General features: G+C 45.1%; 1 long non-coding RNA gene across 4 annotated transcripts in view; it reads right to left on the bottom strand.

The window, feature by feature from the left end:
- LOC146822059 (uncharacterized) overlaps positions 1 to 14350 on the bottom strand; it is a 269544-nt gene that overhangs the window by 241381 nt on the left and 13813 nt on the right. For all 4 annotated transcript variants that reach the window (XR_014963228.1, XR_014963224.1, XR_014963229.1 and 1 more), the window contains exon 2: positions 5299 to 5440. This is a non-coding gene — a long non-coding RNA (uncharacterized LOC146822059). The remainder of the gene's footprint in view (positions 1 to 5298; positions 5441 to 14350) is intronic.

The following is a 14350-nucleotide window of genomic DNA, read 5'->3' as shown; positions in this document are numbered from 1 at the left end:
CTGTTCAGCCGTCACGGTTGGCGGTCTAGTAGTTGGGACGTGGCCACGCCCCATCCGCCTGTGACCGCCCTAGACGTAGCGACGCAGCACGCTGACCGGCTCCCATTTCTGTGAGCCAGCCGACCCGACCATCACCAGACTTGAGCGGCTGGCGGGGTCCTAGGTTTACGGTAACGTTACTACAACGCAACCGTGAGTATACTTTATACTTTTTACTCGTCAGGTGCTGTATGATTTAGAGAGTTAGTATGCGGCTCTTTGAGTCGTAGTTGATACAACGCTTCACAAGAGAGACTGATCGTACACAGGATATACACTCACTGTTGACGGCGGCATCACCAGTGCTCTCTTGATTCACGCTGAGATTAGTCCAGCTTTGCTCTCATTCACCATATTCTTGCACAGCTTTTGTAGAATCACCGGCTGCCACTACCGCTGTGTGCCTTCTTGACACACGCAGAGACCAGTCCTGCTACATTTTATTGCCATGCACGGGCGCTGCTATACAGGTATCACTGGCAGCGTCTTCCTCTACTCCATTAGTACTTGACTGGCCTTGGTTTAAACATTTTCTAGTTGGTGTGATCACTGTGGCAAGCTTCCGCCCTTGTGCTATCGGGTGATAGTTCTAATTTTATATGCATAAAAATTTTTTATATGCTTATGTTCCCCATGAGATATCCCACCACATGGGTTCTCCACCTTATTTTGAGTGCACTTGACGCGTATTGATCTGACGCATTTGCTGTTTGTTTGTTTTTATCTATCTTCCTCCCTTTTAGGACACTAGTAATTAGTGTTTTCCTACCCTGGCCACATTATCTCCACAGCCTAATGGGGTGAGTCCTTTATAATCAAAAGTATCATGCTGGTTAAAGTGTGGATTAAGTTCTCAATTGAGATTCTGCTGTTTGCCTCTATAAAAGTCCCATTAATATCTGCTCACAATCGACGCATGCCACGGTTTTATGTTTGACATCACTTGTTGTCTTAACTGAACCAGATGCCTCGAACCGTTTTACAATAACAATGTTTTTAATTGTGTGTTTTTTTCACAGGTTGTGTGTTCTTGGTTTACACGGCACCACACGTTTTTAGGGTGCTGTATGTGTGGCCACCATTGACACCTCTTAGAGGTTGTGGCCACCACCAAAAAGGTGCAGGTAGCCGTATACATTGGTCCTGAAGAATTGCCATTTAATTAAAACCCAGGCAAGAAACATGTTGACCTCTTTGATTTTTGTAGCACATATCACTCATACACCTAATGGTGAGAGATGTGCGGATTGTTTTTAATCAGGGTGTTGACCATACTTTATTAAATTTGCTTGAAGTGGATCACCTACCCTGTTTTAGTACACTTACCTTTCACTTCACTTGCACCTACACCATTTATCCTAATTAACTGTTTTCCCCACACACCTCACTCACCGGCGTTTGGAAATAAAGATCTCCGACAGGAAGGCCCCCTCGGGGTGCCTGATCGGGCATTGCACTGCCGGCCCGATAAGGAGCAAAGACCCGGTGATGAAGCAAGACACCCGCTTGTTGGGTGTGTGAGGGTCTTCTTTTCCAGAAGGAGTACCTTCTACTCCGTTCAATCAGACCGTTTTCACACCATCACCTTGGGACCTAGTGATTCTAACACACACTGCGTTATTATCAGGAACTGCATACCCTTTTGTTAATGTTGATTGTTGGGCATGTATGCTGGACCTACAATAGTATTAAGTTAGTTTATTATTGTAAAAGCCCCTCCTTTCCCCTTTTCTTGTTTGATAGAAAAAACATAGACTGGGTCAGGGAGGCAGAACGAGAAATTTTTGAAGAGCTGGACCAAGTTTTATCCTAAAGAGCTATAGACCAATCACAGCCCAGATCTGACTCCCAAGCACACTCCAATTTAGATTTCGGACGGTTTGGATTAGGGGAGGAGAAAAACTTATAAATAAGAGAAGCTTTGGGAAGAGTAGACAAAATCTGAAGTAGAGGAGAATGGGATATGGGAGATGATGACGAAGGAAGGGAATAATAAACATTAAGGATAAGGGCCATGAGGACAGTGAATCTGTATAAAAAGTATTGAGGGCAGTGAAACAAGAGTCGGAATCGGGGAAATGAGCACGGGAGAAGGCCATCAAAGAGTTGCTTAACCCACACCAGGCCTTTTGATCTCCAAGCAGTCCAGCAAATAGGTCGATTGTTTTGGAGAATAAGCGAGTTGTACCAAATAGGGGAGGCTAAAAAGGATTCACGAGTAATTGGATCAGGACGGACCAAAGCGTGTAGAAGAGAGGAAGTGTATTTGAATAAGGGGAGAGAAGTGGATAAGTTCTTAGCAGAGAAATGTATGACCTCAGGGAGAGAAAACGGAGAAAGCAATGAACGTTCAATAGAGAGCCAAAGAGGGGCAAGAGGAGAAGGTTCTGGAATAAGCCAATTAGAGGCCTGACGGAGAGAAAAAGACTTATGATAGAGACGAAAGTCCGTAAAATTGACTCCGCCATTAGATTTTGGTTTGCGAAGAGCAACTAAAGCAACCCTTGATTTTTTATGATTCCATAGAAACTTAGAAAGACAGGAGTCAATGCGTTTAAAATAAATATCAGGAATATTTATGGGGAGCATGGAAAAAATGTATATAAGAATGGGGGATATCATCATTTTAATCAAATCAAGCCGACCCCACCACGAAAGAAAAAGAGGATTCCAAGAAGATAACAATTTATCAATACGGGATAAGACAATAGACATATTCAACTGAATGGATGAAGAAATGGAGTTAGAGAACCATATTCCGAGATATATTGATTTTGGAGGAATTCCATGCGAAACCAGTAGAAGAGAACTGATGAGGGAGACAAAATTTGGTAAGAGGAAGAATCTCCGTTTTATCAGAATTGATCTTGTAACCAGAGACTTGCGAAAAGGAATTAAATTCAAGTAATAGGGCGGAAATGGATTTTTCAGGATCAGAAATAAATAAGAGAATATCATCTGCATATGCAGAGAGTTTCAAATGGGTCTTGCCATAAGGAAAACCAGAAATAGATATATTATTCCTAATAGACGTAAGAAATGGCTCAAGGGCAAGAACAAAAAGTAGTGGAGACAAAGGACATCCTTGGCGAACCCCACGTTGGAGGGGGAAATAAGGGGATAGATGACCATTGACTAAAACAGGCGCTTTGGGGGCTGAATAAAGTAAAGAAATTAGAGAAATGAAATTAGGGCCAAAGCCATGCCACCGCAAGGCGGCGAACAAAAAGGACCAGTCCACTCTGTCAAACGCTTTCTCAGCATCGACAGAGATAGCAGCTAAAGGGATGGAGAGAGATGGGACTTTATTTAGGACATTGAGGAAAAGGCGAGAGTTATCCGAAGTAAGTCTGCCCTTAACAAAACCACACTGTTCCTTGCCAATGAGATGGGGCAGAAGAGGATCTAAACGTAAAGCAAGTAGTTTAGCAAATAATTTATAGGCCACATTTACTAAAGATATTGGTCGGTAATTCTTACAGAATTGAGGGTCACGACCTTCCTTGGGTATAAGGCAGGTCGTAGCCTCGTGGAAAGTACCAGCCGCAGTGCCGGAGATAAAGAAGGATTGGAAGAGTGTGAGAAGTTTAGGAAGCAGAAGGTCAGAAAAATGCATATAAAATTCCACAGAGAAGCCATCAGGACCCGGGGATTTACCTTTGGTAAGAGTCTTTAAAGCGTTGTCAAGTTCGGTAATGGAGAGATCATGCTCAAGACCAAGAAAGTTGAGATGAGAGGTGGAGGGGGTAGGGAGTCTATCGAAATAGGAGTGAATAAGAGAGACAGAGGGAGGCGATTCAGGAGTATATAGAGACTGGTAGAAAAGCTGGAATTGGGTAAGTATATCCTGTTCTTTGTGTAAGAGAAGATTATCGGTAGAGTAAATAGAATCTGTAGAGTTACGCTCCTTACGAGATTTGAGGTAATTAGCTAAAAGTTTACCCGATTTATTGCGACCTCCATAGTAACGAGCGTTGCTCCGTAGTAAGATTGAAGAGGCATTATCGGTAGTAGTTTTGTTGAAATCAAGTTTGGGACGTATGAGGTCTGGCAAAACAGAGTTGCTAGAGGAAGTATAGAATTTGTGCTCTAGGGATTTAATATGGGCCAACAAGTCTTTCTGTTTATTAAGGAAGTGCTTCTTTTTTTTGGAAACAAAGTCTATTACAAAACCACGTGCGGTTGCCTTGAAAGAATCCCAGATAACATGAGGGGCTAAAGAGGGATCAGAGTTGAGTAAAAAGAATTCTGTAGCAAAGGAGAGAAAAGAAGAAGAAAAAAGAGGGTCCATGAGAAGGGAGTTATTAAAACACCAGCGGGAAGATTTGGGATGCGGAGGAAGAAGGTCAAGGGTTGTGACAATAGGAGCATGGTCTGAGATAACTATTGGTTCAATAGAAGAAGATAGGAGATTTTGAGAGAGAGATTGAGAGAGGAAGATGTAATAATCCGAGAAAAAGAGGCATGGGGGGTGAAAAGAAGGAGTAATCTAGAGTGTCAGGATGGGAAAGTCTCCATGAATCAATGAGATGTGACTTAGAAATAGTGTCTAGAAATTGTGTATGTGATTTGTGAGGTGTAAAGCGGGCAGAAGATTTGCGGTCAAGAAACGGATCAACAATTTGATTACAATCACCTCCTAAGATGAACATGGTATCACTGCACTGAAAACATTTCGAAGTAATTAAAGGCTAAAAGTTGCAATCAGGGTGGGTAGGGCCAGAGACATTGAATACAGTCAGAGATACAGAGTTGATTAATAACTTAACTAGAACCCATCGGCCTCCAGTATCGGTATCTTGGGAAAGAACTTTACATTTTAGTTTCTTGTGACATAAAATAGCAACACCATTCTTTTTATTAGATGAAGGAGAGAATAAGACCGTTCCCACCCAGCCTCTCTTCAGCTTAAGAGATTCAGCCTCAGAAAGATGGGTTTCCTGTAAAAGGACTAAATCAGGATTATAGGAAGCTAGGTGGGAAAGGATTCTCTGTCGCTTAATAGGGTTAACAAAACCTTTCACATTCCATGAAATAACTTTGAAAGTAAAAACAGTAAAATTGTAAGCAAAAAAGAAAAGCCATGAAAACAAGAAATAAGAAAAGAATGCCAATTGATACATGAGAAAAAAGAACGAGAAAAAAGAGAGTCAAGAGATACATTAAAAGAAAGAGAAAGGAAAGATGGGAAAGGGCAAGAGAAAAGAAGTACAAGAAGAGACAGTACATATCCAAATAGGATGACTGAAAGAAACATACCTGAGGGGGGGAAAAGAAGATGATAATGGGGTTATGGAAGGATTCGACAAGAGTGACCTCTCTAGCCAGGAGAACAGACTGCACCAGGACGGAAGATGAATAAGACGAACCGTATGGGATGGAAAGGAACACACCGATCAATCTAGGTGAGGAAAAAGACAGATGATACAAAAATGATGTTAAACAAAACAACACAAGGGCAAAAGACACGTGAAAAAGGGGAATACAATCCAGCAACCAATTAAGAAGAACCACATCAAGGAAACAAAGCAGATGCCAATACAAGAACATATCAGTAAAACCTGTAAGAAAACGGAGAGATTAAATAATCAACCATTAGCAGGGTTGGAGGTGTCCATGCCAGCATTAGTCTGGATATGAATAAAATTCTTGAGTTCAGCAGGGTCTTGAAAAGTCCAGGTGTTATTTTGGTGAGTCACTTTGAAGGTACAAGGGTGAAATAAACCATATCTAGCCCCAAGAGAGCGTAGAGGAGCTCGAAGAGACAAAAACTCCTTCCTTCTGGCAGCAGTAGCATTAGAGACATCTTGAGAGAGAAATACTCTCTGACCCATCCAGGAGACATGGCGCTTGGATCGAGCTGCAGAAAGGACCAGAAGGAGATCAGTAAATTTTAGAAAGAGGATGATGACACCTCGTGGTTTAGTTGAAGAAGAGGAGGAACGAGGGCTAAGTCTATGAGCTCTTTGGATACTTAGAGAAGTAGTAGCAGGGATGTCCAGAAGTTTCAAAAGAAAAGAGGAGAAGAACGCAACAGGATCATCTCCCTCCAAGGATTCCGGCAGGCCATAAATACGCAAGTTATTCCTCCTATTTCTATTTTCCAAGTCCTCAGTATGTTGTTGGAGGGTGAGAAGAGACTTTTCCAAGGAGGAGATACGCTGAGAGTTAGTGTGAATTTCTGTAACCTGCTGTTCCACGGAGGATACACGAGTTTCCATAGTCGACCATTTTGCCTCAAGAAGCTGCATCTTCATATTGGTCTCTTCCACAAACGGACGTAAAGCGCGTATCTCCTCCAGCAACATTTCCATAGATATAGGGGATGGTGGCTTCTCAGGTGGAGGAGGAGGGGAGTCCTGTTTCAAGCGCTTAGACGAGGAAGTAGAGGGAGAAGATTTGTTTAAGGCAGACTGTGATGGAGAAGAACGGCTGGCAGACGCTGCCGCCATTTGATCTGTGGGAGGAGAGCAATCTGCCACTGAGGAAGAGGTGGCTGTAGGAGAGTGCTTCGAAGGTACAAAGACAAACTTTGGGTTACGTAGTTTGCCCATAGAGACCTGAACGTGCAGATGATGGAATGAGTAATAACTAAAGCACCGATGTACTTCGTATGCAGAATACAAAGATTTCAAGATGCTTAGTAAGGAAACAAAGAGGCCAGCAGGAGCAGTAAAAGACAACTGTAAAAACCATGGAAATCCAGGTACTTATAAAAATCTTCCTCCAATAGTGACGGGGAGACCACCAGTCAGAGCGAAGCTCTTATGCGCTAAATCTTAGTTGTATATTGCGGACGAAATCCCAACACTAGTGCTCAAAAAAGGTTGTAAAGGATAAGTCACTGGCTGCCAGATAAAGATATATCTCTTTGACATAACCATAGAGGAAGCATAATCACAGTAAACGCAGTAGGGATGGAGTGAACTTCACTCTGCCGGACAAACCAAAAAGTATAAAGTCCTTGAGGAGGAAAAAAGAAAATAAAAACTGAATAATTCCTCAAAAAGAGCACATTAGGAGCAACGTTTTGTGTGGGATATATGAAAGTAGGGGTTTCTCATGAGGCAGCAGTGATGAGCAGAAGGGAAGTATTCCACTAGTATGGCCAACATGAGGTAACTGCTCCTTCAGAGCATAGACAAGAAGACAAAGCCGTGCTGGTGTCGAAATGAAGAAAAGCTGAAGGATTGGTAAGGCAGGAGCATTGGAGGCAGGAGGAAGAAGCCATCAAACATTATCATTATCCCACGCTCTGAGGAGACATGCATGCGCCCATTTCAGCCTCGCACGCGCGTCGCGCCGATCGTAAAATGGCGGTCGCGCTGAGGCACTTACATAAAGCAACGAAAACGGGGTAAAACTGCATGCATGAGAAGACTGGCGGTCACATCATCAACACGATATCTTCCACTCGCTGGAACCGAAGGAAGCCTGACGAAACGGCCGCAGATTGGTGAGATGGAAAGAAAAATCCGCCGCGGCGCAGCGGAGCTCCGAGCTCAGGCGGCCATCTTACTCGGCGTCCAAGCCACGCCCCCCATGGGGTTATGTTTTAAATTCTGAGTGTGTGCTTCTTCAGACCAAGCACTCTTAAACTATACTGTCTACCAGTATGGATGACGTGACTCACCTTGTAGTCTTTTGGCTTATGTAACGTTTCCTATACACTGATTTACATACATATAGTTGATTATCTCTGTGTAATGTGTGTGATGAAAAGTGCTCTGACACCCTACACTGGTACAGGTGGCGCTATATAACTAATTAAATACATCTGAGAGAGAGAGAGTGGTAATGGAGACTGGAGGGGACACTGATAAAGGGTGGTAGTGAGGGAATCCATGGGGGTGCCCATGAGGGGCCCAACAAACTTGTCGCACATGGTGCCACCAGTGCTAAAGCCGGCCCTGGATGCGGCACTACTTTCCTTATATTCCGGTGGAATTTCTAGGGTGGCCACGCCCGACAACAAGTGCTTCCCACTGATAAGCGCAGAACAAGCACCTACGGCTACGGGGCCGGACAGGCGAGCTGCCTCCAAGTATTCTAGGGCGAGTCTACCATGCATATGTTCTCCACTCGGAGTGCCCAGCTCTCTCCTGCTGCAGCCAGTACCCCCCTAATTGCACTGCGTTGTGGGGGAGAGTGCCTGCATTCCCCTAGAGGGCAGCCGAGTTTTCTACTGGGGAGGCCAAAAGGCATATTCACAAACGAGGCTGCCAATCCAGACCCCGCATTAGCCCTGGCCATGAGGGCCTACGTGGATCACTTTTAATGTCTCACCGGTGAGCCCTGACACCGGGGGGCTGGCTGCCTCCATCCTGTGCGCTACACTGAGGGCATATTGAGCAGCCTGCTTGCCTTGGCACCGTGTGCCCACATAGAGCTTTCCTAATTTGCGGCCCTGCACGGCGACTGTTCTTTGTCCTCCTTAAATGAGAACATCATAATTTTCGCCGAATGATAGATACATCGGGCAGATTTACAAGCCCCTTGCGCCACTTTTGCGTCACTTTTAACATGGGAAAAGTGACGAAAACGTGGCGTAAGGGGCTTGTAAATAAGCCCCATCCTGTTTTTCCTAGATGGGCGTCCCCTCTCACTAATCTCCATATATGCATCTAACAGACACCAAGGCAAATTTCTTCACACTCTATCTCCATCCCTGCTTCTACACCCTCATGCCCCTGGACTGTGGTGTAGAGAAATGTAACTGTGTGCATGGCACTGCATTGGACCGGGCAGTGCCCCCACTGCCGGGTACGGAGGGAGTAGATGCGACTGGCCTAACGGTCAGGGTAACCGACCTCAAAGGTGGGTTTGAGTCTCGGCAGGTTCGCTCAACCTCCTGTGATTCAGGGTAAACCACTTAATCTCCCCGTGCCTCAAAAAAAATGAATGCGTCCACCTGTAACACAACTGGTGCTCATGTAAAGCGCTCTGATACCTTCGGGTTGAGTTTGCGCTATATAAAACTCCCCCAAAAAACACTGAACTAGGATGCTGCACTTACATGATATCTGGCGATTAGGTCACCGCAGCGACACTGAATACTCCTATAATGTCCCTGGACATAAAGTACACACCAGACTTTATTATGTCTTTTGCACTGCAGACTTCTGGCCTTTGGTACAGACCTCCGAATACCTGGACAGAACAGTTTCAGATCATAACCAATTCAAGGTTACCCTTCGCCGGGGAGTGGCTCAGTCCACCATTCCAAGGTGGAGATTGAGGGTGGAAACATTGAATGATCCCCCTAACAGGAAGACCATAGGTACCCACCTCACGCAATACTTTGATGAAAATGATAGCTCAGTTGAATACCAGGGGCTGGAGTGTGACTCCATGAAGGTGGTTATGAGCGGTCTCTGTATTAGCATGTCCTGGGGTGCGAAGACAGCACTTCTTCGCTCCATCGCTGACTTCGAAGCCTGGATCAGAGCCACGGAAATTGAAACGGTGATGGTGGTGAGAGCTTGGGCAAGACTTGTGGGGCTCCACCGTCAATACCGCAACAAGGCCCAGCGATTGATCTATCTTGATTATAAGACCACCATAGCGCGGCAGCTTACGGAAGGTGATAAACCAGGGCGTGCACTGGCATGGCTGCTACCCTCGGACATCCCCAGGACAGGTATAGGGGCTATCCGTGGCACTGTGGGTTAAATAGTTAATATCTAGGCGGACATCAATCATGCTTGTTTGGTACTACAAAGACTTCTACTCTTCCCCGACCGTACCTTCTCCGTTGGAGATCAGGGCTTTCCTGCGGGAGGGTGCTATCCCCTGCCTGTCCCCCCTGCAGCTGTCGGAGTTAAAGCTCTCCCTACAATTGGATGAACTCCAGTTGGTATCTGGCATATGGCAAGACCCCCGGCACGGATGGCTTTTTCCGTGGAGTACTACCTGGCATTCCCTGCCACTCTGGCTACACATTTAACAGTGTACTGCGAAGCTCATCAGCGGCATCTTACCTGACTATCTTCGTGAGACCCTTCTAGTAGTACCGCCCACTGTTCATGCTCAACATTGATTACAGGATTCTGAGCAAGGTCCTGGCCAACAGATCACTGCCAATGCTTGATTCCGTTGTTGAGGATTATTCTGCACCGGCCAACCTATTACGACACACATCTGTGTTATATCCAGGACGACATGGAGGGTGTAGCTGATCTCACAGTGGTACTTTCCCTTGATTCCGAAAAAGGCTTTGGACGCGATGGACTGAAATTTCCTGACCCACGTGTTGGAAGCCATGCGGATGGGCCCAGAGTTCCTTACATGCATCAAGCTATTGTACACTGGGCTGAGAGCGCGACTGCGTCCGGAAATCACATGTTATGCTCCTTTCCTTTAACAAGGGGGACATGACAGGGCTGCTCACTCTCTCCCATATTGTTTGCACTGGCTATAGAACCGCTGGCTGCTGCGCTGCACACCAGGTGTCCCTCCTGAGGCATACGAGTAGGCACAAACTAGCCTGTTGTCTATTTTTATGCAGACCACGTGCTAATATATCTGCAGGACTATGCCTGCACCCTACCTGTTCTCTACGACCTGCTGGATAGCTTTGGTGATCTGGCGGGCCTTAAGGTGAATTGGAGCAAATCTTGCATTTTCCCATGGTGTCGGGTGGATCTGGGAGACCAAGATGTGTTATAGCTTAACCGCCATTCCTGGAGTATTGAGACCTTTCGCTACCTGGGTGTAAACGTGTACCATAGTGAAAAAGACACCCTAGATGGTAACCAGGCAAGAGGCCTTACTGCCGTACGTCAGTCGTTGACTTTCTGGACACATCTGTCACCCATGGGAGAGGAGGCTATTGCCAAAATGTTTGTCCTCCCACGTCTGTTGTATTTTTTGTGGCCCTCATGGTGCTACCTGCTGGAGCCTTTAAGGAACTTAGAGGACTGAATCTGACCTGATCTGGGGACCTGCCTGAAAGCGGGTCTTGATGTTACAGCAACCTATGTTGGAGGGTGGCCTGGGGGTGACAGATCTAGTATTGTATTTTGTAGCAGCTCAGTAGCTGATGAGATGGTTGGCAAGAGATAAGATGGGAGAGTATAGGTGTGTGCTAGCTGAAATTGATGGTAGGGGTCTGTTGCAGGGGTTACAAACATCTGGAGGCCAAGCAAAAGAGTTGAGTAGATTACCACATGCAGCCAAAGTGATGTGGAATAGGTAAATCCAGCCCAAACGGAATCTGTTCATGAACATACTGCAGCTCCCTGTCTGGCACATGCCTGCCACAAGGCTGTTTGCTGGACGAACATGACCCGATGCACTGGCAGGCCGCAGGGTTAATTCAAGATGGGTGGCCTTTTTGAGGAAAGTATCCTGCATTCAATGTAAGATCTCAAGACACCCACGGACTCGGAGCAGGCTCCTTCCTAACCCATCTTGCCCTTACACATGGTCAGTGGGTGGTAACGAACCCAAACTACACCAGGAGTTACAATGCTTCCTTACACATGGGGCAGGATGCAAGGCAATATCCTTTCTCTATACAGCACTCCTAGTGGCAGGTGCTGATGGTACACTAAGAGGTGAACCTTGATGGGAGGAAGACCCGGGCACCACACTTATTGTTTTTCAACGGACGATGGCACTGGAAGATGTAAAACATGTATCCTGGAAATCTCACCTTAAATTCACACAGTTTAATTATCTCCATCAAATATACCTCACTCCGCACAGGCTTCATGCGATGTTCCCAGGGACACCGTCAACGTGCCCCAGATGTGGGCATGCCGATGCTACATTTCTACATATGGTCTGGGAGTGCCCACGACTCGTGCGGGTCTGGATTCAGGTGCCGGAGCATATAGCCACAGTATTTGACATACGGCTGCTCCTGACCCATTGCTCTGCCTATCAGGAACCACTAAGCATTCCAAATAGCCGGAAGTTATTGTAGGCATTAACATTGTTTTTGTATTTATGCACAATTGGTTGTTATTCAACGGACTGTACGCGAAACCTTGTACAGTATTGTTAACTGCCTTTCTTGCTATGTTATGAGGTCCTCCTATCCATTGAGCCTAGTATGTCACTCTTATCTATCGATTACCAACAGTTACAATTTCTTGTATCATATTTGGAGATCGAACTCACGGGGGTATGTCTTACTGTCCAATGTATCTTACAGGGTTCTACTTTGAAAATGTCTATAAAGATATATTTTTTTAAAATACTAATAAAATGATTGAGCAAGTCATTTTTAAAAAAAAGTGCTGGGGAGTCCTTGTAATTCCCTGATTATGCGAATGAAAAACAACAAGCGGAGAGTGGAAAATAGTGTAGATTTACACAAAATTATTAATATTGTAGTTCCATGTTGTCCCGTGGAACCAAATCCTGCTGTCATTTCGTTCCAGATTCCCACTGATGCCGAGTGGTTCACCATCAACGATTTGTGTCAATTATTTTTGTCTATTCCTCCAAATGAGGAAAGCCAGTATCTCTTTGCATTTAGATGTTTAAAAGGGGTAATAGTCTGGTGTTGGATCTCATAGGGCTATATGGAGAATCCATCTATTTAGAGAATTTGCACCTTTTCTGTAACACAGTGATATATTAACAAACTGATGGTCAGATCTAAGATGAAAGAAACTTGCACTCTTTACACAATTGCATTTCTAAACCATCTCACAGAAAATGGTACTATCAGAAAGAAGTTATTTACTTAGGTGACAAAACTGAAAATATCTACAGAATGCATTCCTGCAATTCTGAAAATTAATCCACCATCCAACCAGAAGGAATTGAGGATGCTTTTGTTAATGGTTGTCTACTGTCAGTGGATTCCAAACTTTTCCCGGGTTACTCCCTGGTCTCCTCAGACAAGCAGACACCATGTCAGTCAGTTTTTGCTGCGGACTTAACATATTTTCCATGCTCTCTTCTCCTAGCTATATTGAGCAGTCCTTATGACACGTTGCTGTTTGGGTCTTTATTTCTTTTGTGCTGGACCATATCCAGTCCTAGCTATTGACTAGATTAGTGCTCAATTTTCGTTGCCAATGTTTTTGATTTGCATTTTGCATATTTTGAATTGATTGACTAACCTTACAACTTTCTGGTTTCTGTAATGCTGCTTGCATTTTAAATGAACCTTCGTGGTTTGCACTTTGAATCTGGTCTTGTGTCGAGTTCCCTGTGTGGCTTGGACTCTAGGTTTGCTTGATCATTTGTAATTGTTTTTAGAACTTTCGACTTGGGAGCGTGCGGCGCGACGATCCAAGATGGCCGCCGGGTGAGGAGCTCCGCTCGAACAAAGCCGACTCGAGCGAGAAGGCACCTCTTTACTGCAACGGAGCTTCGCTTCGACCATGGATTTGGTTATGGGACACTGCAGAGACTGTTTTGGCAAGTTTTTTTGACCGAAATGCGGTCTTTTTGTCACTTTAATTGCGCATTTTCTGCTCCCCTCAGATGGCGGCCGCCATTTTGTTTTTTCTGCAGCGTTTTTCTTCTATTTTTTTGCTGCCACTGACTCTTTTTGCCAATTCCCTGTTGTTTTTTGGTGTCACTACGTCGGTGGCTGCGTTAGTTCACATTATGCCATCTTTTTGCGCAATTAGTTGTTAGTGGTTGGTCTCTTTAGCTGCTTTTGTGGATTCCTCGGACTGTATCTCCTATCAATTTTTTTAGAGGGGGCCAGTTGTGTTTCCAGCGTCCCAGTACCCTTCGCTGTGTGTTGTATCTTGGCACTTTCATCGTTTGCTACGCCTCCTCTTGTTGCTGACTAAGCAATATCACTGCTGTCCTGCCTGCATTCCGCCATTGGTTATTTCTGTCATTATTGGTTGCGGTACCATCAGTATGGAGGGCGTACATTCAACTAAACCTCATGGTGGTTCCACTGGGGGAAGGAAGGATTCAAGCAACCCTTCTGTCAAGCGCACCAAAAAAGACCCGCCTTCCCCAAACAAGTCTCCGCTGCCTCTCACTCTTGAGGATATTATGGAAGAGTTGCGCCTTATTCGTCCTTTTATTACAGACACTGTTGCCACGCTTCAGAGGTTAGATGATAAATGGTCTAGTTTGGATACGAGATTGTCTGAGGTGGAACAGAGGATCAGTGATGCACAGGATGTTGTTACTAAAGTTGACACTCTCACCAAAGAGGTCGGCCAGCTCAAGAAGGTAGCGGAGGATTTGGAAAACCGCAATAGGCGCAACAACCTGCGCATTTATGGTATTCCGGAAGGTTCGGAGGGGTCGGATATGATCCAATTCCTAAAATCTCAAGTTCTTCAAATTGTTGGCCTCCCGAAATCCTCAGACTTTAACATAC

This window comes from Triturus cristatus, chromosome 6 (assembly GCF_964204655.1).
Source record: "Triturus cristatus chromosome 6, aTriCri1.1, whole genome shotgun sequence".
Taxonomy (NCBI): domain Eukaryota; kingdom Metazoa; phylum Chordata; class Amphibia; order Caudata; family Salamandridae; genus Triturus; species Triturus cristatus.
This window is presented reverse-complemented; position numbering and strand designations above follow the sequence as displayed.